We start from the raw sequence: 7,296 nt of genomic DNA, 5'->3' as shown, positions 1-7,296 counted from the left end.
CTGAATAAATACATGTACAGTAACCTTTCCAACACTATTGTAGTGCAAGAAGTGTAAAATATATATGAAATTGTTTCAACAAGTCAATTGATAATAATGTGTAATATAATATTTTTTTTAAAAATTACTTATAAATTTTAATTTACATTTAAGCCTTACTTTGAATTGGGAGATTCTAATTTACTGACCTGATATTACTAAGGAAAAAGCAGAGAAGTAAAGGTATCTCCTCCAATATAGAAAACACATAGGGTTATTAGGCATTGCAATATAAAAACATAAATTCCTGTGGCTAGGGTTCTATTTACTAATCCATTGCTATCTCTCACAAATAGTATCAAGTATGCTAATAAGCAATTATAATAGCTCATATAGAGTGCTTACTATGTACCAGGCATTTTTCTAAGTGTACATTTGCTCATTCATTTAATCTATGCAACAACCCTTTGAAGTAGGTGCTAGCCTTACTTCTGAGAGAAGAAGGGTTGAAATATTTGCCCAAAGTCACAGAGCTGCTAAGTGACAGAGCCAGGGTTTGAACTCAGAGAGTCTTTCTTGAGAGCCCCTGTTCTAAACCCTTGTTCTGTAGCAAGCTCTTGTAGCAGAATGATTTCTGCTTTAGTGCTCTGTGACTTGGTCAGGCAGATCTTCCATCTCCAGGAGGCCAGCGTGCCTCACAAAGAGCTTCCTTTCACACACAGACCTTTCCACTGCAATGCCATCTATCAACTAGTGATACTTAACATATGTACATATGTACTGTTCTCATCACATTATTTTACTGCATTAATTTCTCCTTTTGCTTTGGAACTTTCTCTAACTTTGGGAAACTGTTCACCTCAAATCTATGTCTAAACCAGGCCCCTTGCCCTGTGGGGTCAGGGCGCACAGAACAGAGCCAGTATCTCTTGCCTGTCTCTATGACTCCTGGAGTCTTTTCCCTTTATTTCACCCTTGCTCTTACTCACTCTGCCATCTCACTGACTGCCAGCTCTTCTCTCTGGTCTCACCCCCTGTATCTACCTGCGTCCACCTGCATCCTAGCCCCCCCTGGACTTGAAGATAAAAATAGCTCCCCTCATTTGCCTCTTGATCCTTGGTAAAGACTTTGGATTTACTAACTGAATCCTGTCCTTCTGAGCCACTTGAAGGAAATATCCACACAGGACCTAGTTCTGTCCCATTGTGGTCCTATGCAAGGGGCAGGAATGAGACAGGGATGTAGAATCTCAGTCAAACAAAGTTGTTAATAACTTCACATCACCTCCTGCCTGCGTAAGTACATGAGCATTTTAACAGTGGCCTGCCATGGTCCAGTGGTTTATTGGAGGCACAGAACAGACTCCAGGAAGGTCAAGTTAGCGGCACGTTTTCCAGTGAGTATCCTTCAATTCAGACGTAGTCTAACATGCATAAGGCATCTCTGAAGCTGACTCTTAATATATATATATATATATATATATATATATATATATATTTTTTTTTTTTTTAATTAATGGAAGTGGAAACAATCTAACATCACGACTTAAATGATTATATTTTGTTAAATTAATTTGTCCTGTAGGGATTCTCTGATAGATCGAACAAACCTGGCCTAGGAGCAGTCTTTCCTAAATCTTTTGAGTCAGGCATTCACAAGACCTGGAAAAGGAAATGATGGACAAATTACATCTAAAGTTCCTTTGTTTGTTCAGGTCATTCAGGATATCATTATCACATTAATGGAATTTTCTTATTTCTATTTGCAGATCCTTTTGTGTGCACACTGTGATCTGATTTGAAGCGAAGAGGGAAAAAACCCTCCTTCATTTTCATCTTTTCTGAAAGCTTAGCTCAACTTAGATGTGTTGAGCCAACAGATTTATTGGTTATCATGAAAGAGATGCCCTTTACTTTTTCATTTCTGCTGCCTCTAATTTTCTGACTTTTATTTAATTCTTATTTTGTCAATTGATTATAACTTATCCATGTCCTGGTGTATGCTTAGGGGAAGACCCTACAGGTCCCTTTAGTCTAAGGTAGGAAGTAAAAGCTAAACCTAGTTTCTTCAGTGTTTAGGGATAACTCAGGCAAAAAAAGTATGTTTAATTTTAACTGTATTTAAGTGTGTGCCTTCTCACTCCATCAAAGTAGTTAAATTGACTGTAAGGATAGTCCCAGGTTCACTGCAAAAGAACTTAATTCTTCATTTGATGTTACCCAGAGAGAACATTTTTATAGCGTTGTGATTCAGGAATGATCATTTCATTCGCAAATGGTGTGTTTTAAGCAGTAAACAAATATTACTTTCCAGACCCAAAGATAAGTTTAGGCAAAGCTCAAATCATCTGGTGCTAAATCTGGAGCCCAATTTCAAACAGGTTGACTGTGTTTCTTTATGGTGCAATATGACTGTGTCAGGATGTGGAAATTTTATCCTGTGCTAGCAATGATAAGAGGGAGCAACAACCTTAACAAGAGTTGATCAAAGGTTCCAATCAAATACCATGTCCGCACTCTTGGAAAATTACAGCTCATATAACAGATCTTATAGAAAATCTTTTCATTTCTATGAATTTCACTAAATCATAGAATTTCCTTGCTACTTTATTTGGTTTCCTTCCTTCCGTAAGTAATTACTCTTTATTTTAAGTGACAGAATCACTTTAATTTTGCATTTTTTCATCTTTATATAGACTTTGGCAAAGATTAATCTGTCCAGAATATTCTGGGTACTTGGCTCCAGTGTTCCAGGACTGTAAATGGGATACAGCAAGCAGCTTGCCTTTCCTGCCTTTTAGTTTTATTTGAATGTAAATTCTATGACAAAAGGGTGTCTCCTTGCACCTTCTCAGTCCTTCCTGAAGACAGAAAGAACTATGCTCAGAGTTGCTGCATGTCCACCAATAAACTTACTACTACCCTGCTGGGGCTTAGGAAATACCTGATGCTGTGAGAAAAAAAAGTCAGTAAAAAATTCACCCATGGCTAATTCCTTCTCTCGTCCATTGTCTTGACTGTTTGTCTCTCCTCTTGCAATCTTGTTCCTCTTCTCACTTTTTTTCCATTTGATCTCCTCGTTAGTTTTCCTTTTTAAAAATTTTAAGTTTATTTATTTTTGAGACAGAGAGAGAGAGAGAGAGAGAGACAGAGAGAGAGAGAATGAGCATCCAAAGTAAGCTCCAGGCTCCATGCTGTCAGTGCAGAGCCCTATGCGGGGCTTGAATCCACAAACTGTGAGATCACGACCAGAGCTGAAATTGAGAGTCAGACACTTAACTGACTGATCCACCCAGACACCTCTGGTTTTCCTTTTTAAAAGATTTTTTTTTCTGAATACTTTTCCTGTCCCCTTTAAGTTAGTCCTTCTTCTCTTTGGGTCCCATCTCCCATTCTTCCTCCTTGATTCTGTTTAACCCTTTCTCTTAATCAGGAGCAGAGATGCTTTTACTCTTGTGATCTGAAGTGAACTGGATTGGTGTAAAGGCTTCACTAAAAATCAACTTCCATGCCCAAACCCTCCCCAACCAGTCTGTTCCCTCTATGGTATTTGACCAGTCTGTTCCCTCTGTGTGTGCATATACATGTCCTAAGGAGCGTGTGTATGAGTGTCATGTGTGCATGTGCATGTATGTGTGTGTTGGGAAAATGGGAAGCAAGGAAAGAAAGTAGCATGAGGTTGATCGCACCATCTCCTTTTGGGTACCAAGTAAGTGGGTCAGAGTCCTTGGGGATAGTTAGTAGCCCTAGTCTAACATGGTTATTTTGCTCTTTGGGTAAATGGGAAGAGGACGACCCTTTAGCCTCTTCTCTGTATCTTCTTGGCTTTGGATTTATACGTGTCTTCTTGCTCCTACTGAAGCCATCAAGATGCTTCATCATTTAGAAGCATGGGTTTAAACTTTAGATAATGCTGTAGTTTGTATACTTTGGAAGGTGCTAGAGACAGAGAGTAACTGCCTTCCTTGAACTGGTCACACTTAATGGCTTTACCTCCTGAGGTGGTTTTGGCTTTTGGGAGGTGGTCCAAACCTACAGAATCCCATCACTTTCATTTTCCTTTACCCTCAACCCGAATCTCTCTTTTTTTTCACATACACATAGTTTCACTCTATGTCCTTATAGAATTTTAGAATTTGAAGGCAAGAATAGAGTTAACTTAGAACTTCATTTTATACATAAGGATATTGATTTATATAAAGATTAATTTATTTAAGATCATTCAGGAAATTGGTAATAATTACAAGGACTATACTTTCCAATCTAAAACTGAGACTCATAATGTGACAGTAATGGTCATAATAACAACAAAGACAGAAACAACAACAGTAATTATCACTGTTAATTGATATTTATATTGCCAGGCTTTGCACAAGGTACATGTTTTAAAAAATTATTCATTAGGATGCCTGGATGTCTCAGTCAGTTAAGTGTCTGACTTTGGCCCATGTCATGATCGCATGGTTTGTGAGTTTGAGGCCCACGTCGGGCTCTGTGCGGACAGCTCAGAGCCTGGAGCCTGCTTTGGAATCTGTGTCCCCATCTCTCTCTGCTCCTCCCGCTGTTTGCACTCTCTGTCTCTCTCTCAAAAATGAATAGACATTAAAAATATTCATTATTATTATTATTTATTTAAAAAATTTTAAATTGAGGTACGGTTGATATATAACATTGTATTAGTTTCAGGTGTACAATGTACTGATTTGTTATTTGTATACATTGGGAAATGCTCACCACAATGTCTAGTTAACATCCATCCCTACACATGGTTACAAAGTTTTTTTTTCACGTGATGAGAACTTTTAAGACCTGCTTTTTTAGCAACTTTCAACTATGCAATACAGTATTATTAATAGTATTTGCCATGCTGTACATTATATCCCCACAGTGTATCTTATTTGATCCTCCTTCAACAACCCTCTGTGTGGTAGATTATTATTTCTTATTACAGTTTTATAGATAATGGAGGCTTAAACAGAAATCCACTTCATAAATAATAAAAGAGCAAGTCTATGTTGTAAACCCAAGTCTCTCCAGTTCCAAAATGTGTATCCTGCACAGTGGTATATGTATGGGAGCCATCTTTTACTCCTTCATAAGAGCAGATTGTTGGCATCTCCTTCCAACTCTTATTGTTCAGTGGCTTGAAATCAACCATGATAGAAGCATTTACACCATGGAAACTGGCAAAAACCACATATCAGGGCATGATTTTTATTTACCATAGAGCTGAGACTTGTTAAGCATTTATCAACATACTGCTGCCTACAAGTGTTTTTATAATGTGCTTTTAACAATGTAATGAGATTTTTAAACATCATGACTTGCCTAGAAAATCTGGATTATCTGATCACTGTAGTGTTGGTAGAAAAATCTAAACTAAAAATCACATGTCTGCACACTCCTGAGTTAGTGCTGTTTTTGCCATCCCTTGCTGGATTTATTTTCTGTTGTGATCTTAAGTCCACTAGTTACGTGTTAGCCAAGGCACATTTGGTTGAAGGAACCAGGAACCCATTGAATAAGTGTAAGCTGATCAGGGAAAATGTATTGGGAAGATCCAGGGGTCCTGGGGATCTGCCCCATAGGGTCCTACCACAGAAGTATAGCTTCCTAATGGAGTGGGGCATGGACTAGAAGGGCACTCCTGCACCTTTACTTCCTTACTGCTGAACTTCCTGCTTTGTGTCGTCGTATCTGTCTGTACATCCATGTCTGCGAGCTGCCTTTTCTGCTTTGGTGTGACATACCTTAACACCCTGATTCACCAAGATTCTCAGTCTAAGCAAGGACAAGCAGCCTTCGTCTTTTTAACTCCATTTCCCATTTTCTAGGAGAGAAACACCTTTCAGCCCCACACGAGTCATTTGTCTAATTGTCATGGACAGGTGTAAAAAAAACAAACAAACAAACAAAAAACCAGAGCATCTTATACACCAGGCTGTGGACAAGGAGGTTTCTCTAAGAAGAGAAGACAGGAACAGGGAGGAGAGGATTCCCAACTTTAGTAAGTTTGCTTGGGAGGGGGAGGGTGCAGAATGAAGAGGAAGAAAGGCTACATTGTAAGCCATCTGAGGGGAGAACCTGGGTTTTTACTCATTTCAAAATATCTGTTACCTTGCCTTATACTTGTATTTAAAAGGAAATAGGGGCTGAAAGAGAAGAAGTGACTCTTCTCGACAAGAATACATTTCTCCAAACTCTGAAAAAAAGCCCCTCAGTAAGAGAGAAAGAAGACTTAAGAAATATTCTACAAACAAAACTGTTTTGGTGCTTGGTGTAGATTGTTACCAATCTGCATGGATCTGTATTGGTCATCAAAGAGCTTGTGATGTCACTTCCAACATTCAGATGTGACTTTCTGTTGGGAGTCCACTTCAACATAAATGTTTAATATTTTCAGATACCCTCCCACATTGCTTTACCCCCTTACAAGGTTATGACTAAAACAGAACCAGTCTAAATATAATCATTTTATGAAATTACATACAAATAGAAGAAATCATACCCAAATTGAGGAAAATGACCATGTTTTTCATAGTCAATCTTTAGAAAATAGCTTTTAAAATAAGTGCAATACCATCCTTACTTTTTCATAAAAGTTAACGAGGAGCAAAATAACGTGCCCTCAGGATCAGGAGCTCTAGAGTTCAAATGATCAATGCAATTGGAAAAACTTCTTAGCCTGCATATTGGACTTAAAATCTCATAAGGATTTGTTTGTGTTGTTAGAATGTTACTGCCTAATGCTTTCACTTGTCCTGGGAAGTGTTGTTAAGATTAAAAATAACTGCACAAAAGCCAGTCTGAATTTTCCAAGATTTTAGGAAGAACAACAGTTTAGTCTGAAGGCTTGAATTTATTTTATCCTTTGCAATATATGAATTTATTGTGAATACATTATCTTTGAAATGCTTTAAATATAATACAATCGTCTGTTAATTTGGGAAGTGCTGATTATCCACATCGAGATTTACTCACAACACATCTTATTTCTAACGTCTGTGTAACGTAAGCTTTTCTGCTTAAGCAACTCCTCTAGTGACATTGTCACGATCTCACTAAGTTTATTCTTACATGGAATTGCAGCCTGCTAGGAACTGGAGGAGGTACGTTCTGGTTGACTTGTCGTAAGATAAAATAAAACAGTGACTCTAGTTTTACTAATTTCTCTTTCCCTTTCTCTTCCTCTTACTGCCCACCTTTTCCTTGCCAGATGTGAGACAGATGGCCATGCAGTGGGGTATAAATAAAGGTCCCTATAATCCAGCTGGTGCTTTTTTTTTCGTACCTGTGGTGTTGCGTTTATCCAGCCAC

Source organism: Acinonyx jubatus, chromosome C2 (genome assembly GCF_027475565.1).
Source record: "Acinonyx jubatus isolate Ajub_Pintada_27869175 chromosome C2, VMU_Ajub_asm_v1.0, whole genome shotgun sequence".
Taxonomy (NCBI): Eukaryota; Metazoa; Chordata; class Mammalia; order Carnivora; family Felidae; genus Acinonyx; species Acinonyx jubatus.
Note: the sequence above shows the minus strand (reverse complement) of the source record.